Source organism: Podarcis raffonei, chromosome 17, assembly GCF_027172205.1.
Source record: "Podarcis raffonei isolate rPodRaf1 chromosome 17, rPodRaf1.pri, whole genome shotgun sequence".
NCBI lineage: Eukaryota > Metazoa > Chordata > Lepidosauria > Squamata > Lacertidae > Podarcis > Podarcis raffonei.
The window spans coordinates 16,368,851-16,393,524 of NC_070618.1; the positions used below are offsets into that span (position 1 = coordinate 16,368,851).

The following is a 24,674-nucleotide window of genomic DNA, read 5'->3' on the forward strand; positions in this document are numbered from 1 at the left end:
CCTTCTGGAACAGACTTGTCTTCAAAGAAGCTGCATCACTGGAGCATGGGGTGGGTGAACGCACTCCTGCTGTTCTCATTTGCAAGACTGATAAAATCATATCAGGAGAGCAGAATAGTTCTTTCAAAAACAGGGTAAATCTTTGGTAAGAGGAAGCGTGGGAAGCCAAAGAGTATATAGGTTACTATGCCAAAATCTGTTTTACCCTCCCCCCCCTGCAAGAAAACCCTGTTCCCACTGGACTCCTGAGTAAACAAGGGACTTTCCAGCATTAATGCTGAGAGCAACCAAAGCAGAATCCATGACTGATCCAAGGTCACAGTCGAAAAAAGTAGGGTCAGGTGAGAAGTAAAGTCAGAGCAGTCCATGATCAGATTTAAGGACTCAGGAGGTGCTGTGGTCTAAACCACTGAGCCTCTTGGGCTTGCTGATCAGAACGTCAGCAATTTGAATCCGTGCATTGGGGTGAGCTCCTGTGGCTCTGTCCCAGCTCCTGCCAACCTAGCAGTTAGAAAGCACACCAGTGCAAGTAGATAAATAGGTACCACCGTGTTGGGAAGGTAAACAGCATTTCCCTGCACTCTGGTTTTCGTCACGGTGTTCCATTGTGCCAGAAGCAGTTTAGTCATGCTGGCCACATGACCTGGAAAGTTGTCTGTGGACAAAAGCCAGCTTCCTTGGCCTGAAAGTGAGGAGCACAGCAACCCCAATGTCACCTTTGACTGGACTTGACTGGCTCAGGTTTAGCATAGGCAGAAGATCTGATAGCCAGCACTGGAGTTTTTGAGTTGGAGCTGCTGGAACCACATCCCAACCTCAGCCAACTCCTATCAATTTCCTTTTCTCCAAAGGTCAGTCTCCCTAGGTGTCTTTCTCCCAAGCAGACTTATACCCCTGAGGAGCACTTTTCCAAATGGGCCAGGTTTCTATCTGGCATTTCAGGCAGATAGAAGGGATCTTAAGAAGATTCTTGTGTGGAAGAAACACACAGCTGGGGTTTCCTTCTACCTTCATTTTGCAGGATCTCATTACTGATAGTAGTGATAAGCTATTATCAATGACAATTTCACATTGATTTAAGTGTTGATTCCTGTTTCCATTGTGCTGACATGGTAACAAAGGAAACTACGGAAATGCATACTGGCACAGAGTCAATCAATCAAAGAGCCACATAAGAACCTATGAACAATGATGATATATAAATATATTACCGGGGCAACGAACAATAGAAACTACTTGCAGACACCAATGTGCTGCGAGTCAACAGTTTTCCTATCAAAGACAGAGTTAAGAAGTAACTCACTAATAGCAGATTTGAATTCCTCTATAATTCCATCCTCAGTTTCAGAGATTGTGATATATTGGTATATTGTTTAGCTGGTGATATATCAAGATGTTGAAAACCAGACATCGTTCATTCCTACACTTCATAATGTGTGAACGGAGGCAATTTTGTTCTGACAGAACTCAAAGATACTTGTATGTGTGGTAAATTAATCCTTAAAATTAGCTCTGTTCTATTGACTAAAGTTAAAAGTCACAGGAACAATATGAAGCCTAATGTTTTGCTTTCAGCAAAACAAAGATTACAAAGAATACAGTGCATTCAAACTTAACCAGGAAATGAATAATATGGCAATTATGTGGCGTGTTTCACCATGGCAACACCACAAAGCGAAGGTACACAATTTCTGGAAACAATCTTAACCCACATTAAATATTTTTGTTACCAACCACTATTTTAGAATGTTCTCAATTGTACATCAAGTACCTGCTGTCAACAATGTATTAGGATGTCAGGGTGCTTTGCATAAAATGAGTAAAGCTTTCTCGCCTTCTTGAAAAGCAACAGTTATTTTGCGCAATCCACATGTTCTCAGGCATGCTAACTGGAGGGTACCAATGTCCTCCTCGCCTTTTTTGGCCAATGTATAAGCAATGACAAACCTAGACAGCATCTTAAAAAGCAGAGACATCACCTTGCCAACAAAGGTCCATATAGTTAAAGCTATGGTTTTCCCAGTAGTGATGTATGGAAGTGAGAGCTGGACCATAAAGAAGGCTGACTGCTGAAGAATTGATGCTTTTGAATTATGGTGCTGGAGGAGACTTTTGAGAGCCCGATGGACTGCAAGAAGATCAAACCTCTCCATTCTGAATGAAATCAGCCCTGAGTGCTCACTGGAAGGACAGATCCTGAAGCTGAGGCTCTAATACTTTGGCCACCTCATGAGAAGAGAAGACTCCCTGGAAAAGACCCTGATGTTGGGAAAGATGGAGGGCACAAGGAGAAGGGGACGACAGAGGATGAGATGGTTGGACAGTGTTCTCGAAGCTACCAGCATGAGTTTGAATAAACTGCGGGAGGCAGTGGAAGACAGGAGTGCCTGGCGTGCTCTGGTCCATGGGGTCACGAAGAGTTGGACACGACTAAACGACTAAACAACAACAACATAAGTATTCACTCCGGCTTGTTGTTTTCTCAGTCCAGTTACTTTGGAATATAAAAGATAACTCATGTTGTTAATTAATTAATTAATTAATTACATGATGATGATTAATATAATGTCCTTTCTGTTCAGGACCCATGTCTGTTGCATCCTTCTCACGCAGCCCTTCTCACGCAGTCTAGCGAAGTAGCACAAGACTAGCAGGGCAGCATAACTGCCCTCTTTGGGCGCCTGCCTGTTGTGCCTGCCAAGGGTCATGGTTGGGCTGGGGTGCAGCAAGATGCCCCCCCCATGCACTTGGGGCCACCGTCCCTCTGGCCCTCCCCACATGATGCCACTGATTAGACCTCAAGTCCATGCCAACCATGGAGGATTAAGTGAATTGTAATTCAAAGTACAGTGGTACCTCGGGTTACATACGCTTCAGGTTACATACGCTTCAGGTTACACACTCCGCTAACCCAAAAATAGTGCTTCAGGTTAAGAACTTTGCTTCAGGATAAGAACAGAAATCAGGCTCCGGCAGCGTGGCGGCAGCAGGAGGCCCCATTAACTAAAGTGGTGCTTCAGGTTAAGAACAGTTTCAGGTTACGAACGGACCTCCGGAACAAATTAAGTACTTAACCTGAGGTACCACAGTATCTGGAAGACACCAGGCTGGGGAAGGCTGTTTTATGGATATCTTCCCTTCTGTGGACCTATTTCCATGCCACCATGTTTGCATCTTTGCTTTCGTTAAGTGTTAGGCCCTATTGAAATGGAAGTACGTCAAGTTACAAGGTGCACTCTCTCCTTACAGCCTCTGCGTTCAACTTGTTCCAATTTTACATTAAAATAATTATAACCCCATGAAAATTGCTGGCATGCTGGCACTTATTACACATAATTTGGAACCATACAATAGGTAGAGGTAATTTCGGTTCTATTTCAGAAATATCTTTAGGCATGCAATAACAGTTGACTATTAAATAATTCCCCAGATATTCCGTAAAAAATGTATTCCGCTGGGGAAACACATGAGCTTGCATAAATAAAGCTGGTGGGTCGTATTAATCCGAATGCTTTTGTCATATACCTATTAACTACAGGAAAGCCAATTAGGGGAAAAACCACTCCACCAATTGAAGGCTGCTTTTCATGTTTGTTTTGTATCTAAAAGGGCTTATTGTTGACAAAGGCTAACCTAGCATTGCGGGCAAAAAAAATCTGCATTCAGCTCCACTCCCACATGAAACCGACGCGCAGTATGGAGAAAGTACACTCTTGAAAAATCAATATTGCCTATACCAAATTTAAGTGAATGTATTACTGCTATGTGCATAGTTATAAAATGTCACAGATTACCTCCACAGAGTCCTAGCTAAAGCTTTTTAAAAACGTCGTCCTCTCCCTAACTAGAGGAGCACCCCAATGTTCAAATGCCCAAAATTCAAAATTAAAGTGAAAGAGATGCAGAAGATATTAAACGGATTCATTGGATGTGTTTTATTGTGCTGAATAATAACCAGAGATATATATGTTCTAGAGCTATAATCATACGATACCTGAAACCTGGGTTGAGTAAGAACACCCTTGTCTGGAAAGCTGTTACATTCACTGAATTGTCATCTCCAGATATTGTCTGCTTCTAGGTTATTTGGTGTCCACTTAGGTTGTCTGCTTTCAGATGTATGCGTGTGTGTCACCTTTCCATGTGGAATGTAAAATACATTATAAATAACAATCGGTGATATCCGACTAAGTTATCCTCCGAATATAACCTCTGAAATTAGTGACTCAAGTCTATTGATTTCAGTGGGTACCCTCAGCAAACACTACTGCTGGCTCATCTGAAAGCAATAAACGATGTCATATTCTTGGTTTGTTTTCAGTCAAATCAAATTAGAATGTTTTCATCTCAGATTTCCCTCTCTGTGGAATTCTCTCCCATCATATGCCCATGAGAGAAATAACTATACAACTTTGAGAAAACATCTGAAGGGTGGCAGCCCTGTATCGGGAGGTTTTTAGTGTTTGATGTTTTATTATATTTTTACATGTGTTGGAAGCCACCCAGAGTGGGGAAATAAATAATAATATTGTTTGTTGTTGTTGTAGTAGTAGTTGTTGTATTTTAAATGAGATCCCTGGCTACTGACAGCTTATTTTATGTTATTTTATGTTAATCTACCAACAGTTCTCAAATTACTTTGTAGTCTTGAATCTTCTCTCACCATTACAAATTATCCCACCAGTAGTAAGCATAAGGTTTTGTTATTTGCAGGCCATTTTTGCAGTATTTTTTCAGCCGGAACTTGCCAGAACTCAGTACCAGCACCTCTCAGGTTGGTGCTATTGCCATTATAAGAGAACAAGTGTTCATAGTGAGTTCCGGCACCTCTTTTTCTAGAAAAATAGCACTGGTATGTTGAAATATCAAGCAACCTTTCTTAAGCATTGGAGTGATCATTCCTTTTGGGAGACCAGGCTAAAACTGAGCGATTGATACACATTTTAATCTTGAACATAGGAAGTCCCAAGCACATGTATAAGGGGAAAAACAACAACATGTCAGGATGATGTGGCATACTCTACCACATACTGAAAAGCAAATTCAAAGGCGGATATTTCCAACAGCACACTTTTGCTACTGCACAGGGATACTTTTTTGTATCATAATCTTGTATGCTAATGGAAATGCTCCCATTTGCCTCTCACACTTTACTAACTACAGTTTCCAGGATTCCTTTAAATGTGCCATGGATGTGCTTTACATGTATGGTGTGGATCTGCCCAAGGGGAAAAGAAATACGTCAAGCAAACATGTCCATCTACCCTAGAAACTGAGGCTTTTTGTGTGTGCAGTCGAGTTAATTTTCGAAACGCATGAAAGAAAACAAGAAGCAAAATTGTTCACACAATGTAAGAATGGATTTGTAACAATGTAATTCACAGAATGAGTGGCAGCAAATTATAGTAAAAGAGCAGAGCAGTTCTCCATTGTTTAAATTTCTGTTCTAAATGGTAAAGAGATAAGGAGAAAGTATACTTGGTAGGCTGATTCTCTGCTTATTGTCTAAATTTGTTGGCCAAGAAGGGAGGAGGGAGAACACAACCACTTTAAAAGGGTAAATGTTAAGTGTTATTTTTCTTCCTTAATAGCTAGACCACTCAAACTCATAATGCTGTGATTAATTTGGAAAGCTTTTACTCTTTGTTCCACCTGCGTCTAATTAGAAATGTCATGGTTTAGAATAAAAAAAATAAAAAAAATAAAAATTTGTGGGAAGCCAATTATGAACGCAGTTGCTAGGACCTCTGCAAGTTCAAAGATTGTGCATCACTCTCTCCCAGACCAAACACAGCAACCCAAATAGATTAAAAATGTAGCAGCATCAGACTTTGTGTTTTGTTCCTGAAAACTTCCACTGGCACAGCATTTCCACAAGGATTATGTGCTTAATTGAACATATGTAGGCCTCAGAATGGGAGCTCGCAAATAGTTCAAACTTGCCACAAAGCACACACATTTCCCCGTTCCGGCAATGAGTGATGCCAAACAGCTTTCCAGTCACAGTAACAGCCAAGCACACATTACTGGCTGAAAGGGCAGCATGCCATTGTACATGTCAGCATGGTTTGATGTGCAGCAAAATCTCCCGTTCTATATGCATACCACTGGGTGGAGATGGTGAAGGGATGTCTTAGTTCAATGTGCATTATCAACATCTGCTAACATTAGCAGTAGGGTCAGGCTGAAGCTAGCTTGAGCAGCTACTCACTCACTCCTTATAGGCATCACAACCAACCAAGGCAAGTGCCTAGGCTGCTCTTGATGCTTCAACCAGTAGCCCCCACTGTTGTTCAGCCTCATTTCAGTGTTAAAGACTTGAGGGAGGGGGAGGAGGAAAAAATGGGGATGAAATCAAATTCTGGAGTGGAAAGAAGTTAGCATGGAGGTCCAGGTTGTGAAGGGGGAAACAAAAGACAAATAAGGCAGGGAAACTTTTGATAGGAAGAATAATGGAAGAAATGAGTTGTTGACTTCAGGTGAGATTCAGCCATATTGCTGATGCAGATAGCTCGGAACACATGAAATCAAATATAAAATTGCTTGCTTGCTCTGTTTCTTTCTAAAGAGCAAGGGGAAAGCCCTCCAAATCTAGCTAGCAAGTTGGTCGCAAATTATCTGGTTCATTTGCAGGTTAATATTTTGGGGGTGCATCTTGTGGTCTCACACTGTAAGTTTTGCTTTGCTATTTTGTGCATTATTTAATTGCTTATTTTCTTTAATTGGTCTATTGCACATTTTACTATTATTTTGGTTCATATTGTATTGTAAACTTCCCTGGGATAAATATTATGAAGAGCAGTATATAAATGTCCTAAATAAATAAATTACTATATAAAGCAAAGAAACTCATCCGTGAGAAACTCAGGCTGCCATCCTAAACACACTTATGAGGGAGTCAGTACTATGACACGCAACAGGACATACGAATGAGTCAAGATGCGTTAGATGGGGTTCCTCTTTAGTCAGCTGGTCTTGATTTATTCCATGCACAACACTTTGCTTTATCCCCCACAACCCCCCAAAATTCAAACTTATCAGGGCTTTAAAAAGTGGAGGAGAGAAAGCAACAGGCAGAGCAGATAATACAGACCACAGTAAGCAAAACTCTGAAAGAACATCATGAAGATTAGAATAAAACATTAAGACTTTTCCCTCATGCTGAGGCAGAGGGGTTCCATTTTTACCCAACAAAGCTCTGGGTCACCACAGAGGGTAATAGATAGATTTTCTCTTCCTGTGATAAAACCAAAAGAATCATTTGATTCATAAATACTGATATCTAAAGAATGAGAACTTGAAGAGGGTATTTCAGAGGAGACGATAATTAAAGATCCTATCTCCTGGAGTTTTAGTTCCCTTACAGAGAAGCTTTTATTGAATTATTAGCAGTTTCTGGATTATCCTAAACAGTAACCTTTCTGATACGAAGTGTTTTGAGTGCTGATTTTTAATTAGGGATAGCTGTACCACAGAACAGTTCTATCAAAATTCGAAGAGAGTCGTCAAAGACCATCGGCCTTTCATTGTTGTGTCTGTCATGAGATTCCTTTTTAACATTCATGGACAGATTACTGCTAGTACATGCAAGCCTCCTTTTTGTCCCTTTTAAGGGCTCATTCTTATGTTACCTTTGAGCCGCAGTTGATGCTGATGTGGAAAGTAAATTACAGGAGGGATAGGGTACCAGTCAGTGCCGGATTTATGTATAAGCTAAACAAGCTATAGCTTAGGGCCCCACTCTCTTGGGGACCCCCCCAAAATACACTTCTTCTTAATTGTATTTCACTATTAATATACTTCTTAATTGTATTTCAGTTCAACCATTACTTTGATAAAAGACATATATTGTTATGTGAAAATGAAAACAGTGACAATTTGTTGTTGACTAAGGACAGCTGGACATTACCTTCAGTAGCTTAGGGTCTCATTGAACCTTAATCTGGCCCTGGTACCAGTGACCCTCCACATCAGGGGCCAGCAACGTTTTCAGTTCCATGAGCACTTTTGGATTTCAGAGCGAGAGCTGTGAGCACAATCTCCTCCAGTCACGCTCTTTCCCCCCCCCAATGGATCACCCCCACCCTACCCCATGACAAAGGAAGAGTAAGCATGTGCACACAATTCACTTTCCAAAGTGATTGGGGGTAAGAGTCAGTTCTCCTATAATTAATATGAACCTTGAAAAACACACAGCGGAGTGCTATTCAATCAAGTTTTACTCAGGGTTGGCCAACTGAAATGAATGGGTCTTAATTTCAGTGGGTTTACTCTGAACAAAACTGAGTTGGCCATCACTCAAAAAGAGGAAGTGGGAAAGATTGCTGCTCTTCCACCTTTCTCTTTCAGCTTTATGTATGTTTCCAAGGCTGGAATGCGGGTGGCACTGTGGTCTAAACCACTGAGCCTCTTGGGCTTGCTGATCAGAAGGTAGGCGGTTCGAATCTGCAGGATGGGGTGAGCTCCTGTCACTCTGTCCCAGCTCCTGCCTACTTAGCAGTTCGAAAGCACAACAGTGCAAGTAGATAAATAGATACCGCTGTGGTGAGGAGGAAGACGGCATTTCTGTGCGCTCTGGTTTCCATCACGGTGTTCCGTTGCACCGGAAGTGGTTTAGTCATGCTGGCTACATGACCCAGAAAGCTGGCTGTGGGCAAACGCTGTTTCCCTTAGCCTGAAAGTGAGACAAGTGCCACAACCCCATAGTCACCTTTGACTGGACTTAACCATCCAGGGGTCCTTTACCTTTTACCTATGTTTCCAAGGGGAATGCAGTCACATTCTGGGAAACAGAATATTGTCCTTATTTTGTTGTAAAATATCACAGAGTGCCCTAAAAACCCACAACTCCCCTTTTCTTTTTGATGCAAATTCCCCAAAGCTCAGCAGGTGAAGTATTATGGAGTGTTTTAAAAATACCACCTCATTAAAGTTGGAGAAATCCCAATGCCTTAAAAAATCGTAGTACCAACATGTAGTGCAGTCTTTCCTAACCTGGTGCCATCCTGGTGCTGTTTGACTCCAACCCACACCATTCCTGCCCATTGGCCATGCTGACTGGGGCTGATGGGAACTGTAGTCCAAAAAACCCCAACAACCCACACGGAGGGCACCAGTTTGGGGAAGGCAGGTGTAGAGCTTTGTTTCTATCCCCATAAATCTTTGACGGAAGAGTTTAACATCATATTACTATTGTACTTGAACAGTGTATTTAGTGATCCAGAAACTCTTGTCATTGTACACTGGGCACAGTTCCCCTAACACTTATCTATCTGTATATTTTGCTGACTGCAGCAATGATAAATATTTCATCATATTTTATTCCTGCACAATAAATTCCCTCACAGTGAAATTAGTTCCTATAATTAAGTCTTTGAACAAAGCTGAGGTGTACTGAAATATAGTTAAGATGATGCTGGGATATAAGCAAAGGAAAGACACCATGAGCAATAAAAAAGTAAGTATGGAGTTATGGAGTAAGTAGCCCTTCCAGCTGTGAGACTGAGCTTCGAAATTAAAACAGTAGCTATGGCTGAGCAGGCAAAAAGATTCCGTTTAGATGAAACTGGTCCATTAATTAATATAATATAGTTTAAGTGTTCTTTCCCAAAAGACTGCATCCACCACACTCACACACGACAATTGCATATCCTTCAATATTTCTCCAATGAAGATAGGGACATCCAATTGCTTCTTCCATGCAACTGAAGGCAGCTTTTGGCCATTGCTCAGTAGTGAAGCCCTTGGTTTGCAGGCAAAAAGTCCCACTTTAAACCCCTGGCATCTCCAATTAGGGCTGGGAGAGATCCATGCCTGAAATTCCAGAGAGCCTATTGAGCTCCCATCAAGTGCAACTGTCAGGCTTTGGGGACTCTGATCCCTCCCACGGTGGCAGCCAAGAAGCAAAGAAACCATAAAAGTTCTTACCATGTAATTTATTCAATAATTCACAGAGAGCGATGAAGGAATGCAGTCTTCCCTAAAGAACGGCGCTGCTCCAAGTAAAGTCCCACCCTCCTTCTTCTCTCAATTCTACGTCACCCCTGCGTCAGCTAATCTGAGCTTTCTGCCTCTGAGCTCTTTGTTCTACTACCCTCAATGCCCGCCTGGTTCTGGGAGAGGGGTGTGTGTCAGGAATGCTTTCCAAGGACACTGAGTCTGCCAGCTGTCCCTCCCCTGGTGCTTCTTCTTCTTCCTGCTTTTCCTCTTCTGATACTTCCCAACTTCTGCTCTCTGCAGCCTCTGAACTATGCCCTTCTGCAAACCACTGTTCTAAATCTATACTGTCCTCCTGATTTCAGGAAGGTTCAGGAGAAGGGGGGGCAGTCCTCACCATTCCTCCTCAGTCCAGCCCCTGACACCAGCTGATGGCGATGGGAGTTGTGGTTCGGCAGCATCTAGAGGGTGCTGCATTGGCTATCTCTGGTCCAGGGTATGGGCTAAAGGAAGTTAAGTGGGTCTGAATCTGAGCAACATCATGGGAGGAATGTTTCTAGCTACTCTGTGCTTTGATTATTTTTATTATGTATTACGTGCTTTGTATACTGTAACATTGTGTTGCGAACCACCCTGAGACCTATGGGTATAGGACGGTATACAAATTTTATTAAAGGTAAGGTAAAGGTAAAGGAACCTGGGACAGTTTGTCCTTTCAAAGGCGACTATGGGGTGCAGCGCTCATCTTGCTTTCAGGCCAAGGGAGCCAGCATTTGTCCACAGACAGCTTTCCGGGTCATGTGGCCAGCATGACTAAACCACTTCCGATGCAATGGAACACCATGACAGAAGCCAGAGCACACGGAAACACCGTTTACCTTCCCACCACAGTGGTACCTATTTATCTACTTGCACTGGCATGCTTTCCAACTGCTAGGTTGTCAGGAGCTTGGACAGAGCAATGGGAGCTCAGCCCCGTTGAGGGGATTCAAACCGCCTACCTTCTGATCAGCAAGCCCAAGAGACTCAGTGGTTTAGACCACAGCGCCACCTGCTCCCAAAAATGTTACCTTAAATTTTACTAACAGCAGCAGCAGCAACAACAACAACAATAGCAGCAGCAGCACAGGGACTGACATCAGCTGTTGTCATGTGAATTGTAGTCCTCCCTCCCCATTTTTGTGGGCAAACTACTTTTGTGCCATGTCCATTTTTTCTCATTTCACTTATTCTCTGAGAGTAACTCAGCAGTTCCGCAATTTACTGTGATGAGTACTTGATGAAGACAGACCATTTTCAGAGAGACTGCTGTAATTCTGGTAAAGGAGGGGGGGCATAAAGACGTCAGCAAGATGACAAAAGCATGGCATATGTACAGTGTACTTTGTTGCGAGTGAAGCATGAAGGAAAGTCAAAGGCAGACTTCATTATTTCAGTAAGTCCCACAATCTAAAATGTGTCACTATTTGTGACAGCAAATTGAAGTGCTCTGAGGAAGTTCTCAAAAGGAGAGATGACAGAATCACAAAGTTGCATTTGTATCTAATGTAAAAAGAACTACAGAGGGATCATTAAAATGAAACTCTTCATGTAGCTGCATAATAGATGTAAAACACACTTTTCCAGAGGAAAGGGTACTATCTCATTTGAAATTTAAATGCAAGAAATGACAAAGCAATGCCAATTACTTTTGGATAATAGCCTTCTGCACTGCAGAGTCAAAATGGACATTTGCAGTGCCCTTTGTATTCGAGAAGCTCCTTTGAGTCACTCAACGTGGATTTGATTACTAAATTAATAGAATTTATCATATTTTATCAAATTTAGGGCATATACAGTTGCCCGATAAATGGTTGCTTCTGATTACACAAACTGTCTTTGTTGCAAAAGGTTACGGCTTTTACAAAGAGCTACATGGCAGAGTTACAATATATTCAAATCAAAAGGGTTCCCAGCTAATCAAGGCTTGGGCACTTGGAAGCGCTGCCATTTGCTGTGACTTTGAGAAGTTCTGTCCGTGTCATCAGTAGATACCAGCATCTTGCAATCAAGTTTTAAATCTAGGCCAAACCTAATCCTCCATTATCTCAGAAGGGTTTGGCTGCTTTCGTCATTTCGTTTCGTGTGGCATTATTTTTAACCCACCCTAGGACCAAAGGCAAGGTAAAGGCAAAGGACCAAGGAGTGCCAAGGAGTGTGGTGGAGTCTCCTTCTTTGGAGGTCTTTAAGCAGAGGCTTGACAACCATATGTCAGGAGTGCTCTGAAGGTGTTTCCTGCTTGGCAGGGGGTTGGACTCGATGGCCCTTGTGGTCTCTTCCAACTCTATGATTCTATGATTCTATGACCCCTGGACAGTTAAGTCCAGTCAAACTTGACTATGGGGTGTGCGGCGCTCATCTCACTTTTCAGGCCGAGGGAGCCAGTGTTTGTCCACACACAGCTTTCTCATCAAACACATCCTTTCAGTAGTCGTGTCATTTACTTTCATAGAATAGAATCATTGAATTGCAGAGCTGGAAGGGTCCACAAGGGTAATCTAATCCAACCCCCTACAAGGCAAGAATCTTTCACCCAATGGGGACTCAAACCCATGAGCCTGAGATTATTTTACTTTTACTTTCAAGGAAATAAACAACTACTTAACTTTTAGAAGACATCTGAAGGTAGTCCTGTATAGGGAAATTTTTAAATGTTTGATGGCTTGCTGTGTTTTAATTTGTTGGAAGCCCCGCAGAGTGGCTAGGAGAACCCAGTCAGATGGGAAATAAATAAATAAATAAATAATAAATATTAAGCAATTTTTTTTTCATGCATAGGGTCTTTTCAAGCTCCTCTCTCCCCTTATGGTTTATGTTGCTTTCACACATAAATGCTAGATGAGGGCTAAAAGGTAAAAATAAAACAAAACATAAAACCTTTAAGAAGTACCTGCTTTCTTGATAGTGAAACACATACACACCATGACAAATTTTCAGTTGAAATAAAGCAAACATGGTGGGCAGAAGGTTTGAATTAAAAAATAAAACATGGCAATTAGTTTAAGTGTTATTATATTTTACTTTGAAAACCTTTGATAAAAATTTGATTTAGAACATAAAAGGGGGGGATAAAACCTTGCATAACTAGCTGATTGCTCTGATGACTAGTAGAGAACCAGATAATTACGCTACTACTTTAGAAAATAATAGTTTGAGAAAGAGCACACAAGCTTAATTTTCCATTTGTGTGTGGAGGGAGGACTTTTCAAGTTTGTGGTTCGAGGACCCGACCCCCACGAAGTGAAATGAAGACACAAGGACAAGTGATATAAGGTTGATGGGCTAGAAAAGGCCACAACTTTATTGATTACAGCAATGAAAAGGTATTGGCTTAGGCATTGGATCGAAACAAGTGGGTTTATTCACCAGTAGGTGGAGCCTGTTGATGCTAATCCAACTATAGGCTCACCCCTGCTGTCACCGAGGGTCGTGCCATGGCCTCCCGCCAAGCAGGCATCGGACAGAATACACGACCGCCAGATTCCTTTAACGGAATACCCCTAAAAATTGAAGGCATAGGCGATGGCCACACCTAGCACTTCGACACACAACACATTATTCCAATGCCTAACCGCCACCCGAGCCAAAGGCTCGCCGCCAATACCCTCAAAGCTGCAACCAATCCCAGATACTTTTGATGACACTAGCTAACTAAATGTCATTCCCCAAATCCGATAGGTGGACACCGTCATTCCGGTATAAAGCTTGGTCGCCGATCCGGATACGGTCATGATAAATGACTTGGCCATACATAAAGCGCACTCAACGGGCTACCGCCCGGTTTACGAGTTTCCTGGTTCTTTCAATGGCCATACAGCTTTGCGCACCGCGCCAAACAGTTCTTTTCAGGAAGGAGGACCAGAACACCGTCGTTCTGGGACACAAGGCTGCAAATGCATTCAAGTCTCTTTTTATGCTCCACAACAAGACCACACTCCTTCTGTTAGCAAGGTCATTCTCCCCCAAATGAATCACAAGGATGTCGGGAGGGCCGAACTTGGCTACTTTCTCCCACAGCAATGGCATCAGCTCCTCCCAATGCATGCCTCTTCTCGAAAACCAGGAAACTCAAACACCATGTGGAAGGCCAAGATTGGATGCAAGACCGCAGCTCACCGCTTGTACGCGGGCCCAATGAACTATACTGTGGCCGCAAATCCACACGCTTCTTCTGAGCATAACTGGGGTAAAAGACAGAAAGAAAAGGCGGGTAAGTAGGGTAAAGCGGCAGGTCGCATACTAGCGAATATAAGACTTATAAGCATTGGATTTCCACCGGCCCATCTCTTTGATCCTGTCCGCCGGTAACCCCAGGTGCGCAGCCGTGGTTGCGGCGCCAATTCTAAAGGAGTGCGCAGCGTACTCCTGGGAGGATAGACCACAAGCCTCAATAGCCTTGCGAAGCACTCTGGTGAATTGGTGCCTCAACAAGGGTGACTTGCGATGGGACGCTGATGAGGAATGAGGCCAGGGAGAGGCTGGCACTGCAGCAAAAGGCTGCTGAACACGCCCCCTCCACGGCACCTGGTTGGGTGGCCATCGGGGGGGCGTGAGTGCCAGCCAGGTGAGCTGGAGGCAGGGGGCAACGCCCCCTGCTGGGCGGTGCTCGGGCTCCCGCCCACAACCACTCCCCTCTCTTTCAGGGAGGAGAGTCTTTATTGTACAACAGCAGGAATGAAAGAACAAAACAAAACCCATGACCTAGAAGTGCTCCTCTTGTTACATAGAAGAGTATAGTCCCTAATGGGAAATAGAGAAAGGGAAAACAAAATCACTACCCATAGCTTATGAGTCTCATTCGCTATCTCTAAAGTGCAGAGAGGATGGTTTTAGGCCATTTTCTATTGGCATAATCAATCTTAGAGGGAGGGGAGGGAGTTTGACCTCAGGTCTAGGACCAGTAGAGTCCCTTTATGCCATAGTGACTTCAGATGGATTGACTGGCCATGCTTTCTACTAGGAGAAAGGAAATTAACACTTGACACGGATTTCTCAGCAGAGGAAAATGAAAGGAATGCAAGGAACCATTGAACATTTATCTTGTTTGGAAAGGTGCGGTTTCCCCGGAAAGCACAGAAACCTTTTCGTCTTCTCACTTAAATGAGGAAGAACAGCGGAGGTGGAGGACTCTAACAGATGCCAGCAGACAGGCAGTTTTCCTCTGGTCTTAAAATGGAGGCTGCGTTGCAACATGGCTGAAAGACAAGCACCCAGTCCAGAAAGACAGCATAGTTATAAAACTGAGAGAACAAGCCCCTTTCCAGCCCAACCCATCTACCGCATGTTTGCTGGTGGCGTTTCCATTCAGAACGGAGTCTGATTCACTCTCTTATTAATGAACCAAAGTCGTAGCATATGTCATGCAATGTGCAGAGTGGAGGCTGATTCAGCTAGAGGCCCCCTCCTCCACCGAGGAAGACAGGTGCCTTTGCCAAGCCCATTTCTCAAATGTACGCACTTCCACTTGAAAGAGCCTGCTCACTCAGCAGTACTCCAGCCAGGACGGAGAGTGCTTCTCCTCCATGGCATTCATTTAGACTGCGATTCGTGAACAAGACATGAGCAGCCTCTTATTGATCAGCCTTTTCTAATGGACACTAAAAGCCCCAAACACCCCAAAACCCCTCACCATGAGTAATGATTCAGAATGTTTGGGAACAGAATATTGCCTATGTAAAAGCAGACGATGCAGTAATAATAATAAGCTAATCTGTCAAAACATGATCCAAATGTAGCTCCACACCATCTGAAAAACTATTTCCAGCAATGTAGAGTAATGAAGTGTCTTATGGGTGAGAGACCTTTCCCTAAATGTAAAGAACTGAAGACAAACAAAGCTCTGAAAGACTGAATAAGACACCATCTAGTCCAATATCTCATTTCCAGCAGCAGCTAACCAGGGAAGCCTAAAAGCAAAGCATGAAGGCAACTGAGCTCCCAGCAATTTATATTTAAAGGTACAGTGACTTTGAACTTGGAAGGATCCATTTAATTGTATATTTTTTGAATAAATTTTAGTAGAGTTTATAAAGAGTGATACAAAACTTAATATCAGATAACTTTTTTTAAAGCCTACATTAATCTAAATAAAATAAAATAAAATAAAAACACTGAGGAAAAGAAAAAGGAAAGGAGGAGAAAAAAGTAAAAAGTGAGAGAAAGTGATTATAAGAGATAGAAAAGAACGTAACAGAGAAAATAGAAAAGATAAATTACAAAAATTAAATAAGTTCCAATTCTTTTCATTTGTCCACTATATATAAACAATATTCACTTCATCCACTCCAAAATAACACCTAACAAAAACTCTTTCTATAAACCAACATTATCTTCAACCCCCAAATCCACATGTCATTGTTTCATTTTCATGCAAAAAGTCTATGAGAGGTTTCCAATCTTTAGTACCGGTAAATGTTAACAATTATATTTCTCTAATTAAACGTGTCGATTTTAATTATCATGGCTAATACACTTTGATAGATCTTCTTCTTGCAAACTGGTGTAATCCCATTTAAGACAGTGGCTCTCATAACATCCCGTAGCAGTACATTTGATAAGGTGATTGCACATCCAAACACTTTTTTCTTAATCCATCAGGAAATGCTACAAGCCCATGGGGTCATTTGAGTTTATCTTTTCCTGTATTGTGCCATTTCCATGAAGTCACTTCCAGGTGCAGAGACCATACTGTGTAAGCAATCCAAACATCACAGATTTAAATAAAATCATTACAGTACTGATTGTTTTCATATCAATTCTCTTTTTAATAATTCCTAGCATGGAATTTGCATTTCCCCCCACTGCAATTGACACTTACATTGAGCTATTCACCACAAGCCCATAGCCAGCATATATCTGTCTATACCAACATAAATCACCTTACATTTAATGCTAAGCTTTATTGGGCATTTTCATGCCCATTCAGAAGTCCTTTTGGTGTTGTTCACAACACACCTGAGTTTGCAACATCCTGAGTAATTTGGTGTGATCTACAGATATAGCTACAACACTACTCACCTTTAACTTCACACCAATTATAAATAAGATAAAGTTCACTAATCATGATACACATATTTAGAGCATCCCACTGTTTATTTCACACCATTATCCATTTATTCTAACCCTCTGCCTCATTTTCATATGAAGGATCCATAAAATCTAATCCTATGAGCTTTATGTTTACTCCAGAACCTTTAGTGGAGTTTTGTCAAACTGGTTTTTTTGAACATGCAAATGTATACTGTCTACTAGACCTTCTCTATCCACACATCTCAAAGAGGTTGGTGAGACATGATTTATTTTATTTTATTTATTTTTTTGTCTTTATTGTTTTGCCAGAATTGTTGCTCGTTTTTTGTCTTCCTCGATTGAACTAACTGTTTTAAATGCTTGATCCAAACTGCATAGTTACACACAGGAGACCAATATTACCTACTTTATATTAACAATGCGAAATAAAGGAAGACGGAAACTGTCAGGTTTCTTTAAGATATGAATCAGGACAAAATTACCAACGTCACCTTCAGACTGTATTTTGTGGGAGTGATTCAAGAGCATACTGTAAAATTCAGGTTTGCACAATCAGTAGATTTGTTGCCTGAATGCAACAAATCCACTTCAAAAAGTATTTTTGTTGTTAGGGAAGTGCCTTGGAGAACAGAATGAAAGAGTGTGGGATGAACAAATAATTAACGGGAAAATGTATAAACACCACATAAGCAAATCAGGAAGAACACTAGTTGTCATAAACCACTGAATTGGAACAAACAGTGATTGGGTTTTCTACAGATTGCTGTTTATTCTGATTTGGCAGTAAATAGTGGGTTTTTCTTGAGGAAAATAGTGGGACAAAAACCAACCAAACAGACCTGGAAAGTGTGGCACAAAAGGAAGTTTGGATGAACCTATAGTCTAACTTCCGCATAAGCATCGTGCAAGCAAATCAAAGTGAATGCTCAATAAACACATGGTCTAGAAGAGCCCCGAGTGAATCCAAACCCATATATTAAATAAATTCAAGGCTACAGCACTCAAAAATAAGTCATTCACCCCCCCCCCAACTTCATTTGCTAAATACAGAGCACAACAAACTACAGGCCAGTGACACATCATTTTGTAAGTCTTTTGTGTTTCTAGGTATACAGCAATAGTATTTTGCAAGAGAAAAGCTGCCTCTGAAGAACCCCTAGGATATTGCTTTAAGTTAACAAAAGCATCAAATCATTAATATGATTTAAAAATGGATGCAAAAATACATAGCCACACACATTATAGCACTATCCACATCATAGAATTTCCTCTTTTAATAGAATCATCTGAAATGAGTGTTGGGGGGGGGAGGGATACAAAGCCCAGAACTCTTACCGTGTAAGACTGGAATCCATTGATAAAGGGAGGAAGTGTAACTCACAGCCAAGTCTCCCAGCTCCAGTGCTCACTTCACTAAAAGAAATTAAGACAATAAGTCAATAATGGTTAAAGTTGCCATTCTCATGTCCAGTTGCTTGACATGGGAATAAGATATTCTTAATGTGCATGTGCCACAACAAAGTTATACTTTAGAGCCTCCTTTAACTGCATTTTGATTATGGAATCCTATTATCATCTATTTACAACACATATGGGAAAACGATCTAAAACGCAATCAAAAACAAATTAAGAATTGGAGAACGTGAACTGGATTCTTGGAAGGTTAATATGGGTTTGAAATAAGCCTACATGCGGGGGGACTTCTATAGATCTCACATCAGCAGGCAGTTTTTGTAGATGCACCACATATGCATTGGTGAATCTGGTCTTGCAGAATGGCGCCAGTGGTGCACTCTGAACCATTCTCCCTTCCTGACTTTAGTACAGATGCAAATATCACAATCAAAGGGATGTTCTTCTCTCACACACCTAGCATCATGTGAGGGGTGGAGCAGCTGCTTTGGTTACTGGCCCTGGTTCCACCATCTTGTCCCCTGCATATTCCTCTCGCAGAGCTACAACTCCCACAGTTCCCTGGGAACAGCGTCTGACTGTACAGTACTACGCTGAACTTTAGTTTTGTGGGGGAAACAGGGGTTTCCCAAAATCTCTCAGTCCGTTAACAAACTACACTTCTTCTTGGGGCTGGTCTTGCTTCAGCAGTGAGGAATAGCCCAGAGCAGTGGGCTCTGTTCATCCACCATGCCCTGCCATGGAAACACTGTATGCAAAGCCGCTTGGGGAGGCTGCATGAGAAGGACATAACAGCCAGGGCTGGTTCCAGGAGGGCAGCATGAACAGCACCTCCCACAATGCTCCAGGACAATCGACCCGGCTGCACTCCCCCCAGGCTACACCACTGGGGAAGCTATGGCTTCTTGGAATGGTATGCTGCTGCTTTAAATGTATACTACAGATGGAACCCAAGTTTTAAGGAGGCAAAAAGAGAACTTTCTGTTTTAGGCTTCTGCCAAACACCACACATATGGTAAAGTTAAAGGACCCCTGGACAGGTAAGTCCAGTCAAAGGCGACTATGGGGTTGTGGCACTCATCCTGCTTTCAGGCCGAGGGAGCCAGAGTTTGTCCACAGACAGCTTCCTGGCCATGTGGCCAGCATGACTAAACAGCTTCTGACACAACAGAACACTGTAACGGAAACCAGAGCGCACGGAAACACCATTTGTTTTCCTGCCACAGCGGTACCTATTTATCTACTTGCATTGGTGTGCTTTCAAACTGCTAGGTTGGCAGGAGCTGGGGCAGAGCAACGGGAGCTCACCCCATCACGGGGATTCGAACCGCTGACCTTCTGACTGGCAAGCCCGAGAGGCTCAGAGGTTTAGACCACAGTGCCACCTCCTTCCCTGGTAGAACCACACATAAAATATTACTGACCCTTTTAAAGTCTTCTCTCCAATAGCCCTTTAAGGATTCCTACAGAGCACTAGGAAGGTGGGAAGTTAGATAAATGAAAATAAATAAATATATACATATAAAATAAAATAAAAGTTAAGCAGGACTGTTTGTCTGTGATCAGATAGCTAAAGCAGTTGTTCTACCCAGTGGCAAAGCTTCTAAAGTGACAACATCTGATGGGGATGTTTTCCACATCCCTGAACGACCTCGGAAAAACAAACCCAACTATTCAGTGTGTGCTAAGCTGCTCTATTAAGGCTAGAGGTTATTTCTGTCTTGTCACATGCAGATTTTGAATGGAATGGTCACCTACACCCTTTAACTAGATGTGCAGCCTTTGTGACTTTGTCGTTTGATGAGGTCTCAAGAAATGTGCTCGGAGAAACAACCTCTCCTTTGCCTACCAAGCTGTCAGAACAAACTGTTCCAAGGCCTTCAGAAAAAGATGGCGTGCACATGATCCTTGCTCCTAGTTAGTGCAGAAGGTCAAGAGAAATATAACAACCCTGAGACATGTATCTGGGGAAACCAGGAAACCATATCTAACTTAAAACTTGCACTGAAGACATCCTAGTTACCATTAAGATTGCAAATGCACAGCCAGATACAGTAATAACATTGCCCCAATGTTTAATGCTGCTCATCTAGGGTAGTAGAATGACACAACCACAGATTTATACAGTATTTATTATTCCATAAACCAGTGATCACCTAATTCACCCCATGAAAGGAAATCCATAATAGGAATAAGATGTTTTATAGGCAAATGAGCAGCCAGGAAAATGTGGGGGGTTATGTGCCAGAGAACCTTGATAGGTAGAGGTCCTCTTGGATGTATACACTTCATGCCTATAGCCTATCAACCCTCCATTTACTGTGAGGAAACCTTGAAATAACACTACTATACTCACAGCAAACTTGTGGTTTGCTTGCTCTTCAGTTACCAAGTGCTAGACATGCATTTGTCAACTCGCTCTACCTAGCAAAGATTTCCAGTTAATATTCAATATATGCGTGCTGAGGATTACAACCCAAGTAGCAGAGCACTTGTCATAGAGAATTTAATGACACAATGCCCTGGCTGGCACATAATGCTAAACAGTGATGTGGCGTGGGGGCACAGGGGCAGTTGTCCTGGACACAAAATTGTTGGGGCACAAAAATTCAACACCTGGTTCTGCCTCAATACAGCTGCACACTTCCACTGCTGGGCTCCATTGCAAATGTTTTCTCCATGGAAACCAGGAAGTGGCCTCTCCAGACAATGAAACGGCTCTTCTTTTCTTACCTCTGAGGCTGTGATCTCCTAGGTGTCATGGACACCATTAGGCAGTTGAATGCTCATGTGTGCAATGTCTGTTTTCCTCCCTCCCTCCCACCCCAGCATGGCCGTGGGCACTGGCAACCCATGCTACACCACTGGTGCTAAAGTATGATTTATTAAACCTTGATGTGCCATTATGTGTGAGCCCTGTCTAGCAGCTAAATTATGGTTTGTTTACTGCCAAAAATGTTATAATCTGGAGCCATGGTTCATCACCGGTTCTATAAATCTGACTTTGTTTAAACTATGGCACAGCATTATGTGCAAACACAGCACCTGTCCTTAGGAATTAGGAATAATGGAGTCAGGCAAAATACTTGGGCGGAGGAAGAGTTCTGAATCCCTCAATTGTAGACTTCTAAGTTGCTCCAAGTGTGAGTAAAAATATTTATTTCCCGTAGGATGAATAACTTTTCTACCAAAAGGCTTTACATTTTTGAGGCTTTTAAGACTATAAGGTTAGATAGACTACATCAGTTTATTGAACAGATAGTGAAATGCCAAGTTTCACAAGAATTCTGGGAGAAATAAGCCCTTTGAAGCATGCCCTATTAATATAAAATATTGTTCAGAAAGGAACATGTGAAGTTTCTCCCCCATACCCAAAGCCAAACTTCAAGCTTCTCTGTACTGACTCATCACACACCACATTACTAATCCCTTCCACCCCTGCATTTTCATAGATTTTCTGATCAGGTAATAAATGGAGAGATGCAGCTTATGCTCAGGATTCAGAAAGTTAGCTGTGTTTGTGGCACAAACAGCCCATTTCATTTTGGAAAGAGAGTGAAGAAATGCTTAGGTTGTTGAACCAGAAGTACGGAGGCCACAGCTTCAAAACACTGCTAAGCCAGTCATCATTTTTCTGCCTAATCTACCCCACAGAGTTGTTATGGGGTAAAACTGGGGGAGGTGAAGAAAACTATCATCTCCTTAGAGAAAGGGTGGGGAGCTCCAGCCTGCAGGTTTAATTTGACCCTTGGGAAGCACTTCTCAAAGAGGACAACTGATCATCAGTCCTTTGGGAAGTGCTGTGCAAGAGAATTCGACAAGTGTCAATCATCTGACATCATTCGGATGTCAGGTGGTTGATCAGTAGGTTGTCCACCCCACCTGTGGAAGCTGGCCCATGGGTGTGTTTGGGGTGTGTGGGGAGAGACAAGGATCTAGCTCAGTGGGCCAAAAATGGTTACCCACCCCTGCCTTAGAGGAAAGGAGATCAGTGCAAGAAAAACACCAACATTTCCTTGCTCATGTTTTATATTGAAATGCCAAAATTGCAACCCTACCAAAAAAAACAACATGAAAAAGGTACACTTAAGCTAAACATTAGTGCTTGACAGCTTCACACTTTACCACCCCTGCTACATATTGCTGAATACTCTTCTCTGCCTGCTGTACATTTAATTCATTTACTCTTCAATAAGCTGCCCTGCGCTGTCTTGTAAGGAAAGTACTGTAAAAATTGAATAAATACAGAGCTGCTTTTATACATTTACTGGCGCTCACTCTCCAGGTCTCATTTCAGAAGCTCCACTAGTAACAGAAGAGAGAATCTAAAACTAACAGCCTTATTCTTCTTTCGTCAAGAAAAACCCACAAGGAAGCTGAACAGAGCAACTTCTGTTAACATTCTGGTATGTGTGTGTGATAAAAAATTAAGCCCACTCTGCATCCCAGCCTCTTGCTCCTCCATCTCTCAGGACTGTCAGCTGCACAGAACAAAGGAAGCAAGTCGGAGGCTATGTGTCCATATCTTTCCTAGAAAACTGTGCCAGCTACCACTGCAGGTCTTTGTACATCTACAAACAACTGCCAACGTGACTGTATCCTTTGCGCTCCCTTCAGCTTCAGTATAACCTGATGAAAGGGGGGAAATGCCGCTGGTGTTTTTGCTCTTTTTTGCTCTACTGTTATATACCCAAGCCTCACCTGTCATCTTTCAGAATCTTGTCCATGACCCTAAAGCATGAACCAGGCCTGAAGCTAGGAGCTGTCCTCAGAGTCTTGAGATTCAGAGTCTGCTTCAGATACAGTTAATGGCTCTGTGACTGGCAGACAGTAAGAAGCATCAGGACTAGTCCTGTCTGTAATAAATACTGTCCTAGAAGCCTGTCTTTCTGCCCCTTGCTTTGTCAACAAGGCAATACCTTCTGCCTGCTGTATTTCAGACCTTTGGCCTTACTGTGACTTCCAGTAATTGACATCAGGCTTTGCAAACAGACATTCCAGGCCCAGATTTGGATGCAGTCACCCATACCTCCAACCCAATAAATGCTTACTGCTTAAGCGATGGTGGGCAATTTGAATAGTACAGACTTCACAACACTCCAAGGCAGGGGCAGCCAGTGTTGTGCTACGTACTGCAACTCCCATCAGTCCCAGCCCTATATTGACCTGGCAAGATATCGCAAATCATGATGTGTGTGCTATGCAAAAATCACGATGTGGGCAAAACCGTGAAGCCAGTCAGTGCCTTGGTATAGCTCCATCCTTATTTCAGACACTGTGATATATCACAATGTTTAGCTGGTGATATATCACAATGCTGAAAACCAGATATCACCCAGCCCTATTCCCTACCCCTGATACAATATATTCTTCTTCTTTTTTAGTTATATTTTTCTTTTTTTGTATTGGTAGTGGTTTGTTTGTATTTTTTGTGTTTTGGTGTTTTAAGGTGAATGGATGTATTGTTTATAAACCAATAAAAATTGAAATGGGGAAAAAATACAATATATTAATTCTATCCCCAACCCCTCCTCCCACAAATATCTGCCAATGTTCAATGACTTAACAATTCTTCTATCTAGGGAACATGCTACAAGCTTCTGAATTAGCTGCGGCTGATATGACAACCTTTTCGGGTTCAGTTACCACTACAAATTGCAATTTCTGTTAAAGCTGAGCCTGACATTCAGTGTTACTTCAGCTGCAGGGTAATTAATAAAAAGGAAACATCACTTGACAGAAAATACCAGTTACCAACGGAATTATATAACATTATGGCCTACTAAACTTTTACGATCCTCCCTTTCATAATCTCGACTCATTAAGTACACAAATGGGATTTGTTATGACAAAAAGGTAAAGAGGGGAAGGGAGGGGAGGGATTGCTTCATTCAAAGAGCACTTAGTTTCCATCACAGCCACAACGAATCAACCAAAAGCCAGAGAGAATTAAACACAAGCATCGCCTCTCCTGAGCAGGCACTTAAGAGCTGGGGTACAGAGGTAGGTCATTTGCCTTAACAGCCAATGGTCCCATGTTCAGTTCTTGGCGTCTCCAGGTAGGTCTGGGGGGGGGGTCCCCTCTCCTTGACCCTGGAGAGTTGCTGTCAATTGATATAAGAGGAGTTTGGGGGTCGGGAAATGGTTTTATAAGTTGCATCTATCTTTGTTTCTCAATTTGATCCTTTTATGTGGTTTTGTATGTACTGTGGTATTTTATGCATTGTGACTGGCAGCTATTTTTATTGATCACAGTC

The 24,674-nt window shown here is 42.2% G+C and overlaps 1 protein-coding gene across 2 annotated transcripts in view; it reads right to left on the reverse strand.

Moving 5' to 3' along the window:
- LINGO2 (leucine rich repeat and Ig domain containing 2) overlaps positions 1-24,674 on the reverse strand; it is a 537,786-nt gene that overhangs the window by 328,620 nt on the left and 184,492 nt on the right. For both annotated transcript variants that reach the window (XM_053370513.1, XM_053370515.1), the window contains exon 3: positions 18,340-18,417. The gene's annotated coding sequence lies outside the window, so the exon portion shown is untranslated. The remainder of the gene's footprint in view (positions 1-18,339; positions 18,418-24,674) is intronic.